Source organism: Dendrobates tinctorius, unplaced genomic scaffold (genome assembly GCF_039654945.1).
Source record: "Dendrobates tinctorius isolate UK_male_01 unplaced genomic scaffold, ASM3965494v1 ptg000100l, whole genome shotgun sequence".
NCBI classification, from domain to species: Eukaryota; Metazoa; Chordata; class Amphibia; order Anura; family Dendrobatidae; genus Dendrobates; species Dendrobates tinctorius.
In genome coordinates this window covers 3,754,053-3,780,258 of record NW_027361768.1, presented here as the reverse complement: position 1 = coordinate 3,780,258, position 26,206 = coordinate 3,754,053, and the positions used below count along the sequence as shown (strand labels likewise).

Here is a 26,206-nt window from a genome sequence, read left to right as displayed (position 1 = left end):
GGGGCCCCTCAGGGTCCGATTTTGTGGTTGGGGCCCCTCAGGGTCCGATTTTGTGGGTGGGGCCCCTCAGGGTCCGATTTTGTGGCCGGATCCCCTCAGGGTCTGATTTTGTGGGTGGGGCCCCTCAGTGTCCGATTTTGTGGCTGGGGCCCCTCAGAGTCCGATTTTGTTGGTTGGGCCCCTCAGGATCCGATTTTGAGGGTGGGGCCCCTCAGGGTTCGATTTTGTGGCCTGGGCCCCTCAGGGTCCGATTTTGTGGTTGGGGCCCCTCAGGGTCTGATTTTGTGGCCGGGTCTACTCAGGGTCCGATTTTGAGGGTGGGGCCCCTTAGGGTCCTATTTTGTGGTTGGGGGCCCTCAGGGTCTGATTTTGTGGGTGGGGCCCCTTAGAGTCCGATTTGGTTGGCGGGGCCCCTCAGGGTCTGATTTGGTGGCCGGGTCTACTCAGGGTCCGATTTTGTGGGTGGGGCCCCTTAGGGTCTGATTTTGTGGGTGGAGCCCCCTGGGTCCATTTTGGTGGGCAGGTCCACTCTGGGTCCGATTTTGTGGTTGGGGCCCCTCAGGGTCCGATTTTGTGGTTGGGGCCCCTCGGGGTTCAATTTTGTAGGTGGGGTCCCTCAGGGTCCGATTTTGTGGCCGGGTCCCGTCAGGGTCCGATTTTGTGGCCGGGGCCAGTCAGGGTCCGATTTTGTGGGTGGGGCCCCTCAGGGTCCGATTTTGTGGGTGGGGCCTTCAGGGTCCGATTTTGTGGGTGGGGCTCCTCAGGGTCCAATTTGGTGGGCGGGGCCACTCTGGGTCTGATTTGGTGGGCGAGGCCACTCTGGGTCCGACTTTGTGGGCGGGGCCACTCTGGGTCCGATTTGGATGCCAGAGTTGCTCAGCCTCCTTTTTGTAGGCCAGGGTCTATCAGCCTCCGATTTGGAGCCTTGGGTCACTCAGCTTTCGATTTGGCGCGCCGGCCCTTTAAGACTCATTTTGGTGCGCCGGGTCTTTAAGAATCAATTTGGCGCATCGGCCCTTTAAGAGCCAGGGTGGCTCACTGGGCTTCTAAATCCACTTTGGCGCACACATTCTCTCTCAGGGGCATGCGTCATGTGATGAAGCTAGATTTGCATTTCTGCAGTGGGTTTAGCTTTAAGAGCTGATATTATGTGGCAAAAGCTCTGTTCTGGAGATGTCATGTGACGTTCGTAGGCGTTGGCATAGTAACTGGGTCTGCCTGCGCATATCAATGAGCTCAACTGTCATTTCAATCGCCCCAGGGCACGTTTTGCCATTTCCTATTGAAAAGGATTGGAGACAGTGCATTCCAATGACGGGAAAAAAAATTTTCAAACGCAAATTGCGCAAAAACTACAAATCCGATCGACACGAAAAATACTTAGCACACCTCTCATGGACGCTGGCTTCGAAACGACACCTCAACGGAGTCTGTGCGTGCAGCGGTTCGGGCTGCATTAATTGCGGAAATCAACTTAATAATAAAAAGAAGAAGAATAAGTTAGCAGCGTTCGGATTACAATATAGTGGTTTTTTCAAGATTAACCACTATAATCTGGGGTCGCTCAGCCTCCAATTTGGAGGCCGAGGTCAAAGAGCCTCTGATTTGGAGGCCGGGGTCGATGAACTTCCGATTTGGAGGCCGGGGTCGATGAACTTCCGATTTGGAGGCCGGGGTGGCTCAGCCTCCGATTTGGAGGCCGGGGTGGCTCAGCCTCCGATTTGGAGGCCGGGGTGGCTCAGCCTCCGATTTGGAGGCCGGGGTGGCTCAGCCTCCGATTTGGAGGCCGGGGTGGCTCAGCCTCCGATTTGGAGGCCGGGGTGGCTCAGCCTCCGATTTGGAGGCCGGGGTGGCTCAGCCTCCGATTTGGAGGCCGGGGTGGCTCAGCCTCCGATTTGGAGGCCGGGGTGGCTCAGCCTCCGATTTGGAGGCCGGGGTGGCTCAGCCTCCGATTTGGAGGCCGGGGTGGCTCAGCCTCCGATTTGGAGGCCGGGGTGGCTCAGCCTCCGATTTGGAGGCCGGGGTGGCTCAGCCTCCGATTTGGAGGCCGGGGTGGCTCAGCCTCCGATTTGGAGGCCAGGGTGGCTCAGCCTCCGATTTGGAGGCCGGGGTGGCTCAGCCTCCGATTTGGTGTGTCGGACCTTTAAGACTCATTTGGGTGCGCTGGCCCTTTAACAATCACTTTGGCGCGTTGGCCCTTTAAGAGCTAGTTTGGCTGACTGGGCTTCTTTTAAATCCACTTTGGCGCACACATTCTCTCTCAGGGGCATGTGTCATGTGATGAAGCTAGATTTGCATTTGTGCTGTGGGTTTCGCTTTAAGAGCTGATATTATGTGGCAGAGGCTCTGTGCTGGGGTTCAAGTGAAGTTCGTAGGCGTTGGCATAGTAACTGGGTCTGCCTGCGCATATCAATGAGCTCAACTGTCATTTCAATCGCCTCAGGGCACGTTTTGCCATTTCCTATTGAAAAGCATTGGAGACAGTGCATTCCAATGACAGGAAAAAAAATTTTCAAACGCAAATTGCGCAAAAACTACAAATCCGATCGACACGAAAAATACTTAGCACACCTCTCATGGACGCTGGCTTCGAAACGACACCTCAACGGAGTCTGTGCGTGTAGCGGTTCGGGCCGCATTAATTGCGGAAATCAACTTAATAATAATAAGAAGAATAAGTTAGCAGCGTTCGGATTACAATATAGTGGTTTTTTCAAACCACTATAACTAGATGTGTATTTCCTGTAGGAAGTACAGATAGTGGTTTGAAATGGTACCCGGCTGCCCCTTTAAGAGAGACTTGCCTGCTGCCCCTGCAAGACTTTCACCTCAGGATCCGTTTTAACTGTGGGTGCCTCTCAGGGGCCACTCGGGGGCTGATTTGGTGGCGGGGCCAGAGAGAGAAAGAAAGAAAGAAAGAAAGAAAGAGAACAGAGAGAGAGAAACAGAGAAAGAAAAATTCTATAAAGATACTATAGCAGCCCAGCTCCCATTGTAGTGCCTACCTGAGCCTCCTGGTGCAGGACATATCATGATCCGCTCACATGGCCGACATCCCCGATTCCAAGGCGATCCACTGTCCGCGCTATCAGAGGAGGACACGGTAATGGATCTGAAGCATTCCCTCAAGTGCCTCCATGGTTCCGTCACAATCTCCTCCCGAAATTACCTCATTTCTGGTCAGCTTCCAGCACGTCACTTCCGGTAGAAAGTTACGTGCAAGTTTTAAATTGCTCCTTGGGGCTCCGCTGTGTACTCCTGTGTCTCGCGGGGAAAGTATGCTCCCGGCTGGGGCAGTCTCTCTCTCAAAATCGGGACTGTCTCGCTGGATCCGGGACAGTTGGGACACGGGAGGTATAAATGCTCCCCACCATACACCTCGTACACCCCCGGCTCTGCTCCGCTCCATAAACACACGACTCTGCTTCATAAACACTCAGCTCCCCTCCGTACCCCTCGTACACACACGGCTCTGCTCCGTACACCTCGTACACACACGGCTCCGCTCCGTACACCTCGTACACACACGGCTCTGCTCCGTACACCTCGTACACACACGGCTCTGCTCCATACACCTTGTAAAACCCCTCCTGACCCCACACAAGTACACACACGGCTCTACTACATCCACCTTGTAAACCCCTCCTGACCCCACACAAGTACACACATGGCTCTGCTACATCCACCTTGTAAACCCCTCCTGACCCACACAAGTACACAAACGGCTCTGCTACATCCACCTTGTAAAACCCCTCCTGACCCACACAAGTACTCACACGGCTCTGCTACATCCACCTTGTAAAATCCCTCCTGACCCCACACAAGTACACACACGGCTCTGCTACATCCACCTTGTAAAACACCTCCTGACCCACACAAGTACACACACAGCTCTGCTACATCCACCTTGTAAAACACCTCCTGACCCACACAAGTACACACATGGCTCTGCTACATCCACCATGTAAAACCCCTCCAGACCCCACACAAGTACACACACGGCTCTGCTACATCCACCTTGAAAAACCCCTCCTGACCCCACACAAGTACACACACGGCTCTGCTACATCCACCTTGTAAAACACCTCCTGACCCCACACAAGTACACACACCTCTGATACATCCACCTTGTAAAACCCCTCCTGACCCCACACAAGTACACACACTGCTCTGCTACATCCACCTTGTAAACCCCTCCTAACCCCACACAAAGTACACACACTGCTCTGCTACATTCACCTTGTAAACCCCTCCTGACCCACACAAGAACACACACGACCCTGCTACATCCACCTTGAAAAACCCCTCCCTGACCCCACACAAGTACACACGGCCCTGCTACATCCACATTGTAAAACCCCTCCTGACCCCGAACAAGTACACGCACGGCTCTGCTACATCCACCTTGTAAACCCCTCCTAACCCCACATAAAGTACACACACGGCTCTGCTACATCCACCTTGTAAAACCCCTCCTGACCCCGAACAAGTACACACACGGCTCTGCTACATCCACCTTGTAAAACCCCTCCTGACCCCACACAAGTACACACACGGCCCTGCTACATCCACCATGTAAAACCCCTCCTGACCCCACACAAGTACATACACGGCTCTGCTACATCCACCTTGTAAACCCCTCCTAACCCCAAACAAGTACACACACGGCTCTGCTACATCCACCTTGTAAAACCCCTCCTGACCCCGAACAAGTACACACACGGCTCTGCTACATCCACCTTGTAAAACCCCTCCTGACCCCACACAAGTACACACACGGCCCTGCTACATCCACCATGTAAAACCCCTCCTGACCCCACACAAGTACATACACGGCTCTGCTACATCCACCTTGTAAACCCCTCCTAACCCCAAACAAGTACACACACGGCTCTGCTACATCCACCTTGTAAAACCCCTCCTGACCCCGAACAAGTACACACACGGCTCTGCTACATCCACCTTGTAAAACCCCTCCTGACCCCACACAAGTACACACACGGCCCTGCTACATCCACCATGTAAAACCCCTCCTGACCCCACACAAGTACATACACGGCTCTGCTACATCCACCTTGTAAACCCCTCCTAACCCCAAACAAGTACACACACGGCTCTGCTACATCCACCATGTAAAACCCCTCCCTGACCCCACACAAGTACACACAAGGCTCTGCTACATCCACCTTGTAAACCCCTCCTGACCCCACACAAGTACACACACGGCTCTGCTTCATCCACCTTGTAAACCCCTCCTGACCCCACACAAGTACACACACGGCTCTGCTACATCCACCTTGTAAACCCCTCCTGACCCCACACAAGTACACACACGGCTCTGCTTCATCCACCTTGTAAACCCCTCCTGACCCCACACAAGTACACACACGGCTCTGCTATATCCACTTTGTAAACCCCTCCTGACCCCACACAAGTACACACACGGCTCTGCTACATCCACCTTGTAAAACCCCTCCTGACCCCACACAAGTACACACACGGCACTGCTACATCCACCTTGTAAAACCCCTCCTGACCCCACACAAGTACACACACGGCTCTGCTACATCCACCTTGTAAAACCCCTCCTGACCCCACACAAGTACACACGCGGCCCTGCTACATCCACCTTGTAAAACCCCTCCTGACCCCACACAAGTACACACACGGCTCTGCTACATCCACCTTGTAAAACACCTCCTGACCCCACACAAGTACACACACCTCTGATACATCCACCTTGTAAAACCCCTCCTGACCCCACACAAGTACACACACTGCTCTGCTACATCCACCTTGTAAACCCCTCCTAACCCCACACAAAGTACATACACTGCTCTGCTACATTCACCTTGTAAACCCCTCCTGACCCCACACAAGAACACACACGACCCTGCTACATCCACCTTGAAAAACCCCTCCCTGACCCCACACAAGTACACACGGCCCTGCTACATCCACATTGTAAAACCCCTCCTGACCCCGAACAAGTACACGCACGGCTCTGCTACATCCACCTTGTAAACCCCTCCTAACCCCACATAAAGTACACACACGGCTCTGCTACATCCACCTTGTAAAACCCCTCCTGACCCCGAACAAGTACACACACGGCTCTGCTACATCCACCTTGTAAAACCCCTCCTGACCCCACACAAGTACACACACGGCCCTGCTACATCCACCATGTAAAACCCCTCCTGACCCCACACAAGTACATACACGGCTCTGCTACATCCACCTTGTAAACCCCTCCTAACCCCAAACAAGTACACACACGGCTCTGCTACATCCACCTTGTAAAATCCCTCCTGACCCCACACAAGTACACACACGGCTCTGCTACATCCACCTTGTAAAACACCTCCTGACCCACACAAGTACACACACAGCTCTGCTACATCCACCTTGTAAAACACCTCCTGACCCACACAAGTACACACATGGCTCTGCTACATCCACCATGTAAAACCCCTCCAGACCCCACACAAGTACACACACGGCTCTGCTACATCCACCTTGAAAAACCCCTCCTGACCCCACACAAGTACACACACGGCTCTGCTACATCCACCTTGTAAAACACCTCCTGACCCCACACAAGTACACACACCTCTGATACATCCACCTTGTAAAACCCCTCCTGACCCCACACAAGTACACACACTGCTCTGCTACATCCACCTTGTAAACCCCTCCTAACCCCACACAAAGTACACACACTGCTCTGCTACATTCACCTTGTAAACCCCTCCTGACCCACACAAGAACACACACGACCCTGCTACATCCACCTTGAAAAACCCCTCCCTGACCCCACACAAGTACACACGGCCCTGCTACATCCACATTGTAAAACCCCTCCTGACCCCGAACAAGTACACGCACGGCTCTGCTACATCCACCTTGTAAACCCCTCCTAACCCCACATAAAGTACACACACGGCTCTGCTACATCCACCTTGTAAAACCCCTCCTGACCCCGAACAAGTACACACACGGCTCTGCTACATCCACCTTGTAAAACCCCTCCTGACCCCACACAAGTACACACACGGCCCTGCTACATCCACCATGTAAAACCCCTCCTGACCCCACACAAGTACATACACGGCTCTGCTACATCCACCTTGTAAACCCCTCCTAACCCCAAACAAGTACACACACGGCTCTGCTACATCCACCTTGTAAAACCCCTCCTGACCCCGAACAAGTACACACACGGCTCTGCTACATCCACCTTGTAAAACCCCTCCTGACCCCACACAAGTACACACACGGCCCTGCTACATCCACCATGTAAAACCCCTCCTGACCCCACACAAGTACATACACGGCTCTGCTACATCCACCTTGTAAACCCCTCCTAACCCCAAACAAGTACACACACGGCTCTGCTACATCCACCTTGTAAAACCCCTCCTGACCCCGAACAAGTACACACACGGCTCTGCTACATCCACCTTGTAAAACCCCTCCTGACCCCACACAAGTACACACACGGCCCTGCTACATCCACCATGTAAAACCCCTCCTGACCCCACACAAGTACATACACGGCTCTGCTACATCCACCTTGTAAACCCCTCCTAACCCAAAACAAGTACACACACGGCTCTGCTACATCCACCATGTAAAACCCCTCCCTGACCCCACACAAGTACACACAAGGCTCTGCTACATCCACCTTGTAAACCCCTCCTGACCCCACACAAGTACACACACGGCTCTGCTTCATCCACCTTGTAAACCCCTCCTGACCCCACACAAGTACACACACGGCTCTGCTACATCCACCTTGTAAACCCCTCCTGACCCCACACAAGTACACACACGGCTCTGCTTCATCCACCTTGTAAACCCCTCCTGACCCCACACAAGTACACACACGGCTCTGCTATATCCACTTTGTAAACCCCTCCTGACCCCACACAAGTACACACACGGCTCTGCTACATCCACCTTGTAAAACCCCTCCTGACCCCACACAAGTACACACACGGCACTGCTACATCCACCTTGTAAAACCCCTCCTGACCCCACACAAGTACACACACGGCTCTGCTACATCCACCTTGTAAAACCCCTCCTGACCCCACACAAGTACACACGCGGCCCTGCTACATCCACCTTGTAAAACCCCTCCTGACCCCACACAAGTACACACACGGCTCTGCTACATCCACCTTGTAAAACACCTCCTGACCCCACACAAGTACACACACCTCTGATACATCCACCTTGTAAAACCCCTCCTGACCCCACACAAGTACACACACTGCTCTGCTACATCCACCTTGTAAACCCCTCCTAACCCCACACAAAGTACATACACTGCTCTGCTACATTCACCTTGTAAACCCCTCCTGACCCCACACAAGAACACACACGACCCTGCTACATCCACCTTGAAAAACCCCTCCCTGACCCCACACAAGTACACACGGCCCTGCTACATCCACATTGTAAAACCCCTCCTGACCCCGAACAAGTACACGCACGGCTCTGCTACATCCACCTTGTAAACCCCTCCTAACCCCACATAAAGTACACACACGGCTCTGCTACATCCACCTTGTAAAACCCCTCCTGACCCCGAACAAGTACACACACGGCTCTGCTACATCCACCTTGTAAAACCCCTCCTGACCCCACACAAGTACACACACGGCCCTGCTACATCCACCATGTAAAACCCCTCCTGACCCCACACAAGTACATACACGGCTCTGCTACATCCACCTTGTAAACCCCTCCTAACCCCAAACAAGTACACACACGGCTCTGCTACATCCACCTTGTAAAACCCCTCCTGACCCCGAACAAGTACACACACGGCTCTGCTACATCCACCTTGTAAAACCCCTCCTGACCCCACACAAGTACACACACGGCCCTGCTACATCCACCATGTAAAACCCCTCCTGACCCCACACAAGTACATACACGGCTCTGCTACATCCACCTTGTAAACCCCTCCTAACCCCAAACAAGTACACACACGGCTCTGCTACATCCACCTTGTAAAACCCCTCCTGACCCCGAACAAGTACACACACGGCTCTGCTACATCCACCTTGTAAAACCCCTCCTGACCCCACACAAGTACACACACGGCCCTGCTACATCCACCATGTAAAACCCCTCCTGACCCCACACAAGTACATACACGGCTCTGCTACATCCACCTTGTAAACCCCTCCTAACCCCAAACAAGTACACACACGGCTCTGCTACATCCACCTTGTAAAACCCCTCCTGACCCCGAACAAGTACACACACGGCTCTGCTACATCCACCTTGTAAAACCCCTCCTGACCCCACACAAGTACACACACGGCCCTGCTACATCCACCATGTAAAACCCCTCCTGACCCCACACAAGTACATACACGGCTCTGCTACATCCACCTTGTAAACCCCTCCTAACCCCAAACAAGTACACACACGGCTCTGCTACATCCACCATGTAAAACCCCTCCCTGACCCCACACAAGTACACACAAGGCTCTGCTACATCCACCTTGTAAACCCCTCCTGACCCCACACAAGTACACACACGGCTCTGCTTCATCCACCTTGTAAACCCCTCCTGACCCCACACAAGTACACACACGGCTCTGCTACATCCACCTTGTAAACCCCTCCTGACCCCACACAAGTACACACACGGCTCTGCTTCATCCACCTTGTAAACCCCTCCTGACCCCACACAAGTACACACACGGCTCTGCTATATCCACTTTGTAAACCCCTCCTGACCCCACACAAGTACACACGCGGCTCTGCTACATCCACCTTGTAAAACCCCTCCTGACCCCACACAAGTACACACACGGCACTGCTACATCCACCTTGTAAAACCCCTCCTGACCCCACACAAGTACACACACGGCTCTGCTACATCCACCTTGTAAAACCCCTCCTGACCCCACACAAGTACACACGCGGCCCTGCTACATCCACCTTGTAAAACCCCTCCTGACCCCACACAAGTACACACGCGGCTCTGCTACATCCACCTTGTAAAACCCCTCCTGACCCCACACAAGTACACACACGGCACTGCTACATCCACCTTGTAAAACCCCTCCTGACCCCACACAAGTACACACACGGCTCTGCTACATCCACCTTGTAAAACCCCTCCTGACCCCACACAAGTACACACGCGGCTCTGCTACATCCACCTTGTAAAACCCCTCCTGACCCCACACAAGTACACACGCGGCCCTGCTACATCCACCTTGTAAAACCCTCCTGACCCCACACAAGTACACACACGGCTCTGCTACATCCACCTTGTAAACCCCTCCTGACCCCACACAAGTACACACACGGCACTGCTACATCCACCTTGTAAACCCCCCCTGACCCCACACAAGTACACACACGGCTCTGCTATATCCACCTTGTAAACCCCTCCTGACCCCACACAAGTACACACGCGGCTCTGCTACATCAACCTTGTAAAACCCCTCCTGACCCCACTGTCCCACACATAAATGTTACCTCATCCATCCAGACCAGCACCGTAATGACAAGCGACCAGCACAGCAGAGTCCTGCAGCCGCCCTGATCATGTGACCCCTGACTCCTCCCCTCCTGTGACCTCATCACAGGTCCTGTGACAACACCGCACACAAGATTACAGCCGAAGGAAGCGATGGCCATTGCTGGCAGTAAGGCTGTGTGCACACGATGCGGATATCCAGTGGATCCGCAGCGGATTTTACCGCGCAGAAACATTGCATATCCGCATTGTGATGTACAGTAGCCTTAACATCAATGAAAAAAAAAAACGTACAGCAGACGCTGCGGATTTTTCTGCGCAGTTTTCCTGCGGTACAAAATCCGCAGCATGTTACTTCTTTTGTGCGGTTTTCCATCTCCCCTGTCACCAAATCCGCAGGAGGAAAACCACAGAAAACCGCAGGAAAAATGGAAGAAATCCGCAGGAAAAATGCAGGTCATTTAACCTGCGGATTTCTTCCATTCTGAGTGGAAAAATCCGCAGGGCTAAAAAGTCGTGTGCACTCAGCCTAAGGGGCTGCGTCACTGCGTGGGTCCCTCGTGGAGGGCGCAGGATGGGGTCAGTACATGGGGGGCGTGGCGGCGGCCGGCGGGTATCCCAGACAGCGTGAGTGGGTCCTCCCATCTCGCCAGGGCCCCGCATATCAATGAGCCTACGCATATCAATGAGCATAACCGTCACCTCACGACTGCCCCATGTTTTCCCTATGGCAACATTTTCCCATTAAAATGCAATGAGACAATGCATTCCAATGACAAGAAAATGTTTTTTCAAACGCAAATTGCGCAAAAACTACAAATCCGATCGACACGAAAAATACTTAGCACACCTCTCGTGGACGCTGGCTTCGAAACGACACCTCAACGGAGTCTGTGCGTGTAGCGGATCGGGCCGCATTAATTGCGGAAATCAACTGAATAGTAATAATAATACTAGATGTGTATTTCCTGAAGGAAGTACAGATAGTGGTTTGAAATGGTGCCCGGGCTGCCCCTTTAAGAGAGACTTGCCTGCTGCCCCTGCAAGACTTTCAACTCAGGATCCGTTTTAACTGTGGGTGCCTCTCAGGGGCCACTTTGGCCTCAGGGTCCAATTTTGTGGGTGGGACCCCTCAGGGTCCGATTTTGTGGCCGGGGCACCTCAGGGTCCGATTTTGTGGGTGGGGCCCCTTAGGGTCCGATTTGGTGGACGGGGCCACTCAGGGTCCGATTTGGTGGGTGGGGCCCCTCAGGGTCCGATTTTGTGGTTGGGGCCTTTCAGAATCCGATTTAGTGGGCGGGGCCCCTCCGGGTCTGAATTGGTGGGCGGGGCCCCTCAGGGTCCGATTTGGTGGGCGGGGCCCCTCAGGGTCCGATTTGGTGGGTTGGGCCCCTCAGGGTCCGATTTTGTGGGTTGGACCCCTCAGGGTCCGATTTTGTGTCCGGGGCCCCTCAGGGTCCGATTTTGTGGCCGGTGCCTCTCAGGGTCCGATTTTGTGGTTGGGGCCCCTCAGGGTCCGATTTTGTGTCCGGAGCCTCTCAGGGTCCGATTTTGTGGGTGGGGCCCCTCAGGGTCCGATTTTGTGGCCGGGGCACCTCAGGGTCCGATTTTGTGGGTAGGGCCCCTTAGGGTCCGATTTGGTGGACGGGGCCACTCAGGGTCCGATTTGGTGGGTGGGGCCCCTCAGAGTTCAATTTGGTCAGCGGGGCCCCTCAGGGTCCGATTTTGTGGGTGGAGCCCCTCAGGGTCCGATTTTGTGGTTGGGGCCTTTCAGAATCCGATTTAGTGGGCGGGGCCCCTCCGGGTCTGAATTGGTGGGCGGGGCCCCTCAGGGTCCGATTTGGTGGGCGGGGCTCCTCAGGGTCCGATTTGGTGGGTTGGGCCCCTCAGGGTCCGATTTTGTGGGTTGGACCCCTCAGGGTCCGATTTTGTGTCCGGGGCCCCTCAGGGTCCGATTTTGTGGCCGGTGCCTCTCAGGGTCCGATTTTGTGGTTGGGGCCCCTCAGGGTCCGATTTTGTGGCCGGGGTCCCTCAGGGTCCGATTTTGTGGCCGGGGCCCCTCAGGGTCCAATTTTGTGGGTGGGGCCCCTCAGGGTCCATTTTTTGGCCGGGGCCCCTCAGGGTCCAATTTTGTGGGTGGGGCCCCTCAGGGTCCAATTTTGTGGGTGGGGCCCCTCAGGGTCCAATTTTGTGGCCGGGGCCCCTCAGGGTCCAATTTTGTGGGTGGGGCCCCTCAGGGTCCAATTTTGTGGCCGGGGCCCCTCAGGGTCCAATTTTGTGGCCGGGGCCCCTCAGGGTCCAATTTTGTGGTTGGGGCCCCTCAAGGTCCGATTTTGTGGTTGGGGCCCCTCAGGGTCCGATGTTGTGGCCGGGGCCCCTCAGGGTCTGATTTTGTGGCCGGATCCCCTCAGGGTCCGATTTTGTGGGTGGGGCCCCTCAGGGTCCAATTTTGTGGTTGGGGCCCCTCAGGGTCCGATTTTGTGGTTGGGGCCCCTCAGGGTCCGATTTTGTGGTTGGGCCCCTCAGGATCCATATTTGTGGGTGGGGCCCCTCAGGGTCCGATATTGTGGGTGGGGCCCCTCAGAATCCGATTTTGTGGGTGGGGCCCCTCAGGATCTGATTTTGTGGTTGGGGCCCCTCAGGGTTCAATTTTGTAGGCGGGGCCCCTCAGGGTCCGATTTTGTGGCCGGGGCCCCTCAGGGTCCGATTTTGTGGCCGGGGCCCGTGAGGGTCCGATTTTGTGGCCGGGGCCCCTCAGGGTCCGATTTTGTGGTTGGGGCCCCTCAGGGTCCGATTTTGTGAGTGGGGCCCCTCAGGGTCCGATTTTGTGAGTGGGGCCCCTCAGGGTCCGATTTTGTGAGTGGGTCCCCTCAGGGTCCGATGTTGTGGCCGGGGCCCCTCAGGGTCTGATTTTGTGGCCGGATCCCCTCAGGGTCCGATTTTGTGGGTGGGGCCCCTCAGGGTCCGATTTTGTGGCCGGGGCCCCTCAGGGTCCGATTTTGTGGCCGGGGCCCCTCAGGGTTCAATTTTGTAGGCGGGGCCCCTCAGGGTCCGATTTTGTGGCCCGGGCCCTTCAGAGTCCGATTTTGTGGCCGGGGTCCGTGAGGGTCCGATTTTGTGGCCGGGGCCCCTCAGGGTCCGATTTTGTGGTTGGGGCCCCTCAGGGTCCGATTTTGTGGTTGGGGCCCCTCAGGGTCCGATGTTGTGGCCGGGGCCCCTCAGGGTCTGATTTTGTGGCCGGATCCCCTCAGGGTCCGATTTTGTGGGTGGGGCCCCTCAGGGTCCGATTTTGTGGCCGGGGCCCCTCAGGGTCCGATTTTGTGGGTGGGGCCCCTTAGGGTCCGATTTTGTGGGTGGGGCCCCTCAGGGTCCAATTTGGTGGGCGGGGCCACTCTGGGTCTGATTTGGTGGGCGGGGCCACTCTGGGTCCGATTTGGTGGGCGGGGCCACTCTGGGTCCGATTTGGATGCAGGGTGGCTCAGCCTCCTTTTTGTAGGCCAGGGTCTATCAGCCTCCGATTTGGAGCCCTGGGTCACTCAGCTTTCGATTTGGCACGCCGGCCCTTTAAGACTCATTTTGGTGCGCCGGCTCTTTAAGAATCACTTTGGCGCGTCGGCCCTTTAAGAGCCAGGGTGGCTCACTGGGCTTCTAAATCCACTTTGGCGCACATTCTCTCTCAGGGGCATGCGTCATGTGATGAAGCTAGATTTGCATTTGTGCTGTGGGTTTTGCTTTAAGAGCTGATATTACGTGGCAGAAGCTCTGTCTTGGAGAGGTCATGTGACGTTCGTAGGCGTTGGCATAGTAACTGGGTCTTCCTGCGCATATCAATGAGCTTAACTGCCATTTCAATCGCCTCAGGGCATGTTTTGCCATTTCCCATTCAAATGCATTGAGACAGTGCATTCCAATGACGGGAAAAAAAATTTTCAAATGCAAATTGCGCAAAAACTACAAATCTGATCGACACGAAAAATACTTAGCACACCTCTCATGGACGCTGGCTTCGAAACGACACCTCAACGGAGTCTGTGCGTGTAGCGGTTCGGGCCGCATTAATTGCGGAAATCAACTTAATAAGAAGAAGAATAAGTTAGCAGCGTTCGGATTACAATATAGTGGTTTTTTCAAACCACTATAACTAGATGTGTATTTCCTGAAGGAAGTACAGATAGTGGTTTGAAATGGTGCCCGGGCTGCCCCTTTAAGAGAGACTTGCCTGCTGCCCCTGCAAGACTTTCAACTCAGGATCCGTTTTAACTGTGGGTGCCTCTCAGGGGCCACTTTGGCCTCAGGGTCCAATTTTGTGGGTGGGACCCCTCAGGGTCCGATTTTGTGGACGGGGCACCTCAGGGTCCGATATGGTGGGCGGGGCCCCTCAGGGTCCGATTTGGTGGGTTGGGCCCCTCAGGGTCCGATTTAGTGGGTTGGACCCCTCAGGGTCCGATTTTGTGTCCGGGGCCCCTCAGGGTCCGATTTTGTGGCCGGTGCCTCTCAGGGTCCGATTTTGTGGTTGGGGCCCCTCAGGGTCCGATTTTGTGTCCGGAGCCTCTCAGGGTCCGATTTTGTGGGTGGGGCCCCTCAGGGTCCGATTTTGTGGCCGGGGCACCTCAGGGTCCGATTTTGTGGGTGGGGCCCCTTAGGGTCCGATTTGGTGGACGGGGCCACTCAGGGTCCGATTTGGTGGGTGGGGCCCCTCAGAGTTCAATTTGGTCAGCGGGGCCCCTCAGGGTCCGATTTTGTGGGTGGAGCCCCTCAGGGTCCGATTTTGTGGTTGGGGCCTTTCAGAATCCGATTTAGTGGGCGGGGCCCCTCCGGGTCTGAAATGGTGGGCGGGGCCCCTCAGGGTCCGATTTGGTGGGCGGGGCCCCTCAGGGTCCGATTTGGTGGGTTGGGCCCCTCAGGGTCCGATTTTGTGGGTTGGACCCCTCAGGGTCCGATTTTGTGTCTGGGGCCCCTCAGGGTCCGATTTTGTGGCCGGTGCCTCTCAGGGTCCGATTTTGTGGTTGGGGCCCCTCAGGGTCCGATTTTGTGGCCGGGGTCCCTCAGGGTCCGATTTTGTGGCCGGGGCCCCTCAGGGTCCAATTTTGTGGGTGGGGCCCCTCAGGGTCCATTTTTTGGCCGGGGCCCCTCAGGGTCCAATTTTGTGGGTGGGGCCCCCCAGGGTCCAATTTTGTGGGTGGGGCCCCTCAGGGTCCAATTTTGTGGGTGGGGCCCCTCAGGGTCCAATTTTGTGGCCGGGGCCCCTCAGGGTCAAATTTTGTGGTTGGGGCCCCTCAGGGTCCGATTTTGTGGTTGGGGCCCCTCAGGGTCCGATTTTGTGAGTGGGGCCCCTCAGGGTCCGATGTTGTGGCCGGGGCCCCTCAGGGTCTGATTTTGTGGCCGGATCCCCTCAGGGTCCGATTTTGTGGGTGGGGCCCCTCAGGGTCCAATTTTGTGGTTGGGGCCCCTCAGGGTCTGATTTTGTGGTTGGGGCCCCTCAGGGTCCGATTTTGTGGTTGGGGCCCTCAGGATCCATATTTGTGGGTGGGGCCCCTCAGGGTCCGATATTGTGGGTGGGGCCCCTCAGAATCCGATTTTGTGGGTGGGGCCCCTCAGGATCTGATTTTGTGGTTGGGGCCCCTCAGGGTTCAATTTTGTAGGCGGGGCCCCTCAGGGTCCGATTTTGTGGCCGGGGCCCCTCAGGGTCCGATTTTGTGGCCGGGGCCCGTGAGGGTCCGATTTTGTGGCCGGGGCCCCTCAGGGTCCGATTTTGTGGTTGGGGCCCCTCAGGGTCCGATTTTGAGGTTGGGGCCCCTCAGGGTCCGATTTTGAGGTTGGGGCCCCTCAGTGTCCGATTTTGTGGTTGGGGCCCCTCAGGGTCCGATTTTGTGAGTGGGGCCCCTCAGGGTCCGATGTTGTGGCCGGGGCCCCTCAGGGTCTGATTTTGTGGCCGGATCCCCTCAGGGTCCGATTTTGTGGGTGGGGCCCCTCAGGGTCCGATTTTGTGGCCGGGGCCCCTCAGGATCTGATTTTGTGGTTGGGGCCCCTCAGGGTCCGATTTTGTGGCCGGGGCCCTTCAGAGTCCGATTTTGTGGCCGGAGTCCGTGAGGGTCCGATTTTGTGGCCGGGGCCCCTCAGGGTCCGATTTTGTGGTTGGGGCCCCTCAGGGTCCGATTTTGTGGTTGGGGCCCCTCAGGGTCCGATGTTGTGGCCGGGGCCCCTCAGGGTCTGATTTTGTGGCCGGGGCCCCTCAGGGTCCGATTTTGTGGGTGGGGCCCCTCAGGGTCCGATTTTGTGGCCGGGGCCCCTCAGGGTCCGATTTTGTGGGTGGGGCCCCTCAGGGTCCGATTTTGTGGGTGGGGCCCCTCAGGGTCCAATTTGGTGGGCGGGGCCACTCTGGGTCTGATTTGGTGGGCGGGGCCACTCTGGGTCCGATTTGGTGGGCGGGGCCACTCTGGGTCCGATTTGGATGCCAGGGTGGCTCAGCCTCCTTTTTGTAGGCCAGGGTCTATCAGCCTCCGATTTGGAGCTCTGGGTCACTCAGCTTTCGATTTGGCACGCCGGCCCTTTAAGACTCATTTTGGTGCGCCGGCTCTTTAAGAATCACTTTGGCGCGTCGGCCCTTTAAGAGCCAGGGTGGCTCACTGGGCTTCTAAATCCACTTTGGCGCACATTCTCTCTCAGGGGCATGCGTCATGTGATGAAGCTAGATTTGCATTTGTGCTGTGGGTTTTGCTTTAAGAGCTGATATTACGTGGCAGAAGCTCTGTCTTGGAGAGGTCATGTGACGTTCGTAGGCGTTGGCATAGTAACTGGGTCTTCCTGCGCATATCAATGAGCTTAACTGCCATTTCAATCGCCTCAGGGCATGTTTTGCCATTTCCCATTCAAATGCATTGAGACAGTGCATTCCAATGACGGGAAAAAAAAATTTCAAATGCAAATTGCGCAAAAACTACAAATCCGATCGACACAAAAAATACTTAGCACACCTCTCATGGACGCTGGCTTCGAAACGACACCTCAACGGAGTCTGTGCGTGTAGCGGTTCGGGCCGCATTAATTGCGGAAATCAACTTAATAATAATAAGAAGAATAAGTTAGCAGCGTTCGGATTACAGTATAGTGGTTTTTTCAAACCACTATAACTAGATGTGTATTTCCTGAAGGAAGTACAGATAGTGGTTTGAAATGGTGCCCGGGCTGCCCCTTTAAGAGAGACTTGCCTGCTGCCCCTGCAAGACTTTCAAGTCAGGATACGATTTAACTGTGGGTGCCTCTCAGGGGCCACTTTGGCCTCAGGGTCTGATTTTGTGGGTGGGGCCCCTCAGGGCCCGATTTTGTGGGTGGGGCCCCTCAGGGTCCGATTTTGTGGGTGGGGCCCCTCAGGGTCCGATTTTGTGGCCGGGGCCACTCAGGGTCCGATTTGGTGGCCGGGGACCCTCAGGGTTTGATTTGGTGGGTGCGGCCCCTCAAGGTCCGATTTTGTGGCTGAGGCCCCTCAGGGTCCGATTTTGTGGCCGGGGCCACTCAGGATCCGATTTTTGTGGCCGGAACTCCTCAGGGTCCAATTTTGTGGGTGGGGCCCCTCAGGGTCCGATTTTGTGGCTGGGGCCCCTCAGGGTCCGATTTTGTGGGCGGGGCCCCTCAGGGTCCAATTTGGTGGGCAGGGCCCCTCAGGGTCCAATTTGGTGGGTTGGGCCCCTCAGGGTCCGATTTTGTGGCCGGGGCCCCTCAGGGTCCGATTTAGTGTCAGGGGCCCCTCAGGGTCCGATTTTGTGGTTGGGTCCCCTCAGGGTCCGATTTTGTGGTTGGGGCCCCTCAGGGTCCGATTTTGTGGCCGCGGCCCCTCAGGGCCTGATTTTGTGGCCGCGGCCCCTCAGGGTCCGATTTTGTGGGCGGAGCTCCACTGGGTCCAATTTGGTGGGCGGGACCACTCTGGGTCCAATTTGGTGGGCGGGACCACTCTGGGTCCAATTTGGTGGGCGGGGCCTCTCAGGGTCCGATTTGGTGGGCGGGGCCCCACAGGGTCCGATTTGGTGGGCGGGGCCCCTCAGGGTCCTATTTGGTGGGCAGGGCCTCTCTGGGTCTGATTTGGTGGGTGGGGCCACTCTGGGTAAGATTTGGAGGCTGGGGTCGCTCAGCCTCCAATTTGGAGGCCGGGGTCGTTGAGCTTCCGATTTGGAGGCCGAGGTCAAAGAGCCTCAGATTTGGAGGCAGGGGTCGATGAGCTTCCGATTTGGAGGCCGGGGTCGATGAGCCTCCGATTTGGAGGCCGGGGTGGCTCAGCCTCCGATTTGGAGGCCGGGGTGGCTCAGCCTCCGATTTGGAGGCCGGGGTGGCTCAGCCTCCGATTTGGAGGCCGGGGTGGCTCAGCCTCCGATTTGGAGGCTGGGGTGGCTCAGCCTCCGATTTGGAGGCCGGGGTGGCTCAGCCTCCGATTTGGAGGCCGGGGTGGCTCAGTCTCCGATTTGGTGTGTCGGCCCTTTAAGACTCATTTGGGTGCACTGGCCCTTTAACAATCACTTTGGCGCGTTGGCCCTTTAAGAGCTAGTTTGGCTCACTGGGCTTCTTCTAAATCAAATTTGGCGGACATTCTCTCTCAGGGGCATGTGTCATGTGATGAAGCTAGATTTGCATTTGTGCTGTGAGTTTCGCTTTAAGAGCTGATATTATGTGGCAGAAGCTCTGTGCTGGGGTTCAAGTGAAGTTCGTAGGCGTTGGCATAGTAACTGGGTCTGCCTGCGCATATCAATGAGCTCAACTGTCATTTCAATCGCCTCAGGGCACGTTTTGCCATTTCCTATTGAAAAGCATTGGAGACAGTGCATTCCAATGACGGGAAAAAAAATTTTCAAATGCAAATTGCGCAAAAACTACAAATCCGATCGACACGAACAATACTTAGCACACCTCTCATGGACGCTGGCTTCGAAACGACACCTCAACGGAGTCTGTGCGTGTAGCGGTTCGGGCCGCATTAATTGCGGAAATCAACTTAATAATAATAAGAAGAATAAGTTAGCAGCGTTCGGATTACAATATAGTGGTTTTTTCAAACCACTATAACTAGATGTGTATTTCCTGAAGGAAGTACAGATAGTGGTTTGAAATGGTGCCCGGGCTGCCCCTTTAAAAGAGACTTGCCTGCTGCCCCTGCAAGACTTTCAACTTACGATCCGTTTTAACTGTGGGTGCCTCTCAGGGGCCACTTTGGCCTCAGGGTCCGATTTTGTGGGTGGGACCCCTCAGGGCCCGATTTTGTTGGTGGGGCCCCTCTGGGTCCGATTTTGTGGCCGGGGCACCTCAGGGTTCGATTTTGTGGGTGGGGCCCCTTAGGGTCCGATTTGGTGGACGGGGCCACTCAGGGTCCGATTTGGTGGGCGGGGCCACTCAGGGTCCGATTTGGTGGGCGGGGCCACTCAGGGTCTGATTTGGTGAGTGGGGCCCCTCAGAGTTCAGTTTGGTCAGCGGGGCCCCTCAGGGTCCGATTTTGTGGGTGGGGCCCCACAGGGTTCGATTTTGTGGTTGGTGCCTTTCAGAATCCGATTTGGTGGGCGTGGCACCTCAGGGTCCGATTTTGTGTCCGGGGCCCCCTCAGGGTCCGATTTTGTGGCCGGTGCCTCTCAGGGTCCAATTTTGTGGTTGGGGCCCCTCAGGGTCCAATTTTGTGGCCGGAGCCTCTCAGGGTCCGATTTTGTGGTTGGGGTCCCTCAGGATCCGATTTTGTGGCCGCAGTCCCTCAGGGTCCGATTTTGTGGCCGGGGCCCCTCAGGATCCGATTTTGTGGGTGTGGCCCCTCAGGGTCCGATTTTGTGGTTGGGGCCCCTCAGGGTCCGATTTTGTGGCCAGAGCCTCTCAGGGTCCGATTTTGTGGTTGGGGCCCCTCAAGATCCGATTTTGTGGCCGGGGCCCCTCAGGGTCCGATTTTGTGGCCGGGGCCCCTCAGGGTCCGATTTTGTGGCCGGGGCCCCTCAGGGTCCGATTTTGTGGTTGGGGCCCCTCAGGGTTCTACTTTGTGGTTGGGGCCCCTCACAGCTGCCTGTGACCAAAGTGACGAGAGGATAATGGAGATTTTGAATCTCTGCGCACACTTTTGGACACTGGACACTTGTGGATTGTGTGAGGCCCACTGATATCTGAGCGCTATGTGACACGCTCGATGGCACAGCTGCCTGTGACCAAAGTGACGAGAGGATAATGGAGATTTTGAATCTCTGCGCACACTTTTGGACACTGGACACTTGTGGATTGTGTGAGGCCCACTGATATCTGAGCGCTATGTGACACGCTCGATGGCACAGCTGTGACAAAAGTGACTAGAGGATAAGGGAGATTGGATTGCTTTTAAAAAAGCAGTTTGCGGAGCAGTGGGTAAACAGCAATGCCAGCGTGTCAGGAAGCCTTAAAAGGCAGCCCAACAACCAACACCACTGATACACCACTATATAGCCTCCCCTTGCACTGCACACACAGTGACTTGTGTGTTGTGCAGGCCAAATCGCTAGTATGTATGTGGTATGTATGTAGCATGTAGTATGTATGTAGCATGCATGTAGTATGTATGTAGTATGTATGTGGTATGTATGTAGCATGTAGTATGTATGTAGCATGCATGTAGTATATATGTAGTATGTATGTAGCATGTAGTATGTATGTAGCATGCATGTAGTATGTATGTGGTATGTATGTAGCATGTAGTATGTATGTAGCATGCATGTAGTATATATGTGTTATGTATGTAGCATGTAGCATGCATGTAGCATGCATGTAGTATGTATGTATGTAGTATGTATGTGGTATGTATGTAGCATGTAGCATGCATGTAGTATGTATGTAGTATATATGTGGTATGTATGTAGCATGTAGTATGTATGTAGCATGCAGTATGTATGTAGCATGCATGTAGTATATATGTAGTATGTATGTAGCATACATGTAGTATGTATGTAGCATGTAGTATATATGTAGTATGCATGTTGCATGCATGTAGTATATATGTAGTATGTATGTTGCATGTAGTATATATGTAGTATGAATGTAGCATGTATGTAGTATGTAGTATGAATGTAGCATGTATGTAGTATGCATGTTGCATGTAGTATATATGTAGTATGTATGTTACATGTAGTATGCATGTTGTATGTATGTAGCATGTAATTTTTTTTTTTTTTTTTACATTCAACACATTAGCCGGATGATGGGACTACTACTGTCCCATCATTGGCTAATGTGTCAATCACTGTCATGGTAGCAGGCATCGCCCGATGGGACTTGTAGTCCCATCGGACGATGCCTGCACAGACCCCCGAAGCCTGCACAGACCACCGGCAGGCCGGCACAGCCCCCCGGAGCCTGCACAGACCACCGGCAGGCCGGCACAGCCCCCCGGAGCCTGCACAGCCCCCCGGCAGGCCGGCACAGCCCACCGGAGCCTGCACAGACCACCGGCAGGCCGGCACAGCCCCCCGGCAAGCCGGCACAGACCACCGGAGCCTGCACAGACCCCCTGGCAGGCCGGCACAGCCCCCCGAAAGGCCCGTACAGACCCCAGAGAGGCTGTACAAGGCAAAAACAGGGTTTTTCTTATTCCGATACCGGAAGTCCCATAGACTTGAATGGGACTTCCGGTATCGGAATCGGCGATACCGATACTTTTTTTTAAGATCGGCCGATCCATTCCGATCCGATACTTTGAAGTATCGGATGGTATCGCTCAACTCTAGGCATGACCCTACCGTGACTGCCAATGCTAATGTATTGAATGTGCCTCCAACAATGGAGGTGGGAGTAATTCCAAATTTTTCTGCCAATGTGTTGCTTGGGACCAATTTGGGGCGGCTAGTGACTCAGTGGGTGACCACTGAACCCCCAAGTCCGGCTCCCCAAGAATGTCATGACTCTACTGTGAATGCTAATGTTAATTTGTTGAATGTGCCTCCAACAGTGGAAGAGGGAGTGAAACCTGATGGTAAGCCATGGACTGACACTACACACACAGGGCTCACAGTGAGGACAGGTGAGAAGTCTGCAGGAGAGAGCTCAGAGATGGAGGGAGGGGCTGCTATGGGCAGTGTAGGGCCCCTAAGTGAATCCAGCCTGCTGAGTCGAGGGCCTCTGCAGAAAGAGGAACAGGCCATGGGGGGAGGGGGCGTCCCGGGAGAGGAGCCACCAGGTAAGACCCCAGAGCAGGAGTTCCCCACATCCGGGATGTCAGGAGGCCAGGAAAGTCTACCTGACCCGGCGACTTGGTCGGGGGCCGAGGTGAAGCAGGCACTACCTGTGGTCTCAGCGGCCGTGGCCGCTGTTACCAGGAGTAGGAGCGCCGGAGCCCAAGGAGCCTCGCGGAGGTCCGACGGTTTCCCTCTCTCCGACCAAGTGGCTGCCGAGTCACACAGCAGCCAGGAGACAGATCCCGGGGAGCAGACAGAGGAGGTGGCAGTTTCGTCAATTCTTGCCACATCGAGTCAGGGATTTCAGGCAGCGTTGGAAGCTGACGCTAGCCTGAAAGCTCTCAAGGAGCAAGGCGGCACAGCCTCCCCTGGAGTCCGACCGCGAGCGAGTGGTCTGGGACCAGGGACGGCTGTACAGGGTAACGGTCCAGCAGGGTTCACCGGAGGCGTGGCCCAGGGACCGACAGTTAGGGGTACCCTATCCGTTCAGGGCAGAATTGTTGCGGATCGCACACGAGATTCCCATGGCCGGACACCTAGGGATTGCTAAAACCAGGGCCAGGCTAGCTCAGCATTTCTACTGGCCAGGAATGAGGACCGAGGTGATTGCCTACTGCCGTTCGTGTGACACCTCTCAGAGGGTGGGGAAGGCGGGGCGGCGCCCCAAAGCCCCACTGGTAACTCTGCCCATCATTGAAGAGCCTTTCTCGAGGGTGGCTGTGGATCTCATTGGACCTCTGTCCACTCCCAGCAGCTCCGGGAAATGCTTCATACTAACAGTAGAGGACTATGCCACCCGGTACCCGGAGGCGGTAGCTTTGTCGTCCATTCGGGCCGACAAAGTGGCCACTGCCTTACTGGAGATTTTCTCCAGAGTGGGGTTTCCCCAGGAAATGCTCACTGACCGAGGGACCCAGTTCATGTCGCAGCTGATGGAGTCTCTCTGTAAGCAGGTACAGGTGCAACATCTGGTAGCCAGCCCGTACCACCCACAGACCAATGGCCTGTGTGAGTGGTTAAATGGCACCTTAAAGCAGATGCTGAAGATGTTGGTCAACTCCCACGGGAGAGACTGGGAGCGGTATCTCCCACACCTGCTGTTTGCCTACCGAGAGGTCCCACAGGCCTCAACAGGGTTCTCCCCCTTTGAGCTCCTGTACGGGCAACGTGTACGGGGGCCCCTTGCTCTGGTGAAGGAAGCATGGGAAGGGGATTTGGCTACCCCCAGAGTGTCGGTCATTGAGTATGTCGTGCGCTTCCGGGACAGAATGACGGCCTTGACACGGCTGGTGCATGACAATATGGCCCAAGCCCAGGCTGACCAGAAGCGGTGGTACGACCAGAATGCTTGTGAGCGGACCTACGAGGTGGGTCAAAAGGTGTGGGTACTGGTCCCCGTACCTCAAAACAAGCTTCAGGCAGCCTGGGAGGGTCCATACCTCATGCACCAGCGGCTCAACGCTGTCACCTATCTGGTCACCCTGGACCACGCCCGTGGAAGGAGGAAGGCCTTCCACATGAACATGATGAAGGCCCATCATGAGCGGGAGGCTTGTGCCCACCCAGTGTGCAACCTTCCCGAGGAAGGAGAGGTAGAAACCCTCCTGGATCTACTCACCCAAGCCAAGGCGGGTGGATCCATCAAGGATGTGGGGGTTGGCCACCAGCTCTCGGAGGAACAACGTTCCCAGCTGAGGGTCACCCTACACCCCTTTAGGGAGCTGTTCAGCAGCCTGCCCGGAAGGACTGAGACAGCCGTCTATGACGTGGACACCGGCAATCACCCCCCGATCCGGCGTTCAGCATATCGGGTCTCTCTTGAGGTGCAGCAGCACATGCGCCAAGAGATAGACGAGATGCTGAAGCTGGGGGTGATCCAAGTGTCCAATCGTGTGGGCTTCGCCTGTAGTCCTCGTCCCTAAAGAGGACCGAACTACGCGGTTCTGCGTGGACTACCGGGGGGCTCAACGCTGTGACGGTCACCAATGCGTACCCAATGCCGCGCATCGATGACCCGCTTGATCGGCTGGCCTGGGCCAAGTACCTGACCATCATGGATCTGAGCAGGGGGTATTGGCAGATTCCCCTGACCCCTGGGGCACGGGAACGCTATGCCTTTATCACCCCATTCGGACTGTATGAGTCCACGGTGATGCCATTCGGCATGAAGAATGCCCCTGCCACTTTTCAGAGGATGGTCAACACGCTGCTCGAGGGACTGGAAGGGTATGCGACCGCGTACCTAGACGACATCGCCATCTTCAGTCCCACCTGGGAAGATCACCTAGAGCACCTGGCGCAGGTGCTCGGGCGAATCCAGCGAGCAGGCTTGACCATTAAGCCCGAAAAGTGCCAGCTGGGTATGAGTGAGGTCCACTACCTGGGGCACCGGGTAGGTGGGGGAGCTCTGAAGCCAGAGCCTGGGAAGGTGGATGCCATCGCATCCTGGCCCACCCCCAGGACCAAGAAGCAGGTGATGTCCTTCTTGGGGACAGCCGGGTATTATAGGAGGTTTGTTCCACACTATAGTGCCCTGGCCAAGCCCCTGACGGACCTCACCAAGAAGAGGCTGCCCGTCGCAGTCGACTGGACAGTCGCCTGCGAGACAGCTTTCCAGGCGCTCAAGACCGCCCTTTCTAGTTCTCCTGTACTACAGGCAGCCGACATCACACGGCTGTTCGTAGTACAGACCGACACCAGCGACTTCGGCCTCGGTGCTGTGCTCAGCCAGGTCGACACTACGGGCCATGAACACCCCGTTCTGTACCTGAGCCGGAAGCTCCTGCTGAGGGAAGTGGCCTATTCCACGATGGAGAAAGAATGTCTGGCAATTGGGTGGGCCCTGCAGCGTCAGCAGCCATACTTGTACGGACGCCAATTCACCTTGGAAACAGACCACAACCCCCTCAGCTGGTTACACACGGTCTCTGGGACGAATGGGAGGTTGCAACACTGGAGCCTCTCTCTCCAACAGTATCACTTCACTATTCGCCACAAAAGAGGCAAGGGACCATGGTAACGCTGATGGGCTGTCCCGGCAAGGAGAGGGTGCGGAAGGACGCATGGGGGATCACAGGTATGTGATACCCCCTAGCGCCCTCTAAAGCAGGGAGGTGTGATGAAGGAGCAGCCGCCATCTTAGATATGGGGCCACATGTCTGAACTTGGCATCCATTTTGGTCTAAGTTCAGGAATTGCAGGCAGCTAACAGCTTCTATACCCCCAGGTGCTGTGTACTTCGTAAATACAAGCAGGATTTAGTGTTCCAATGTTAAATAGCCAGGGCCATTGGTGTGATAAGGAGGATAGGCCCAAAACAGAGCTTCAAAGCTCAGGTACGGAGCCGTGCCAGCAGGGGGCCTGAAAAAAGCCTAGGGCTTCAATTAGAATGTACCTGCTAGCAGACGCAGGAATATATGCCCTTTGTGTGTCCCAGACGCTTTGGCTCCATCCTAGGAGCATGGATTATTAGCCCACCCTCTGACACAGGGGGAGGAACCTAGCATGTTTAAGGACTAGCAGCCCCTGGCAGACATTC

At 55.5% G+C, this 26,206-nt stretch overlaps 1 protein-coding gene across 6 annotated transcripts in view; it reads right to left on the bottom strand.

Moving 5' to 3' along the window:
• The window catches only part of CTNND2 (catenin delta 2), a 3,465,616-nt gene that overhangs the window by 538,852 nt on the left and 2,900,558 nt on the right, over window positions 1-26,206 (bottom strand). The window lies entirely within an intron of this gene.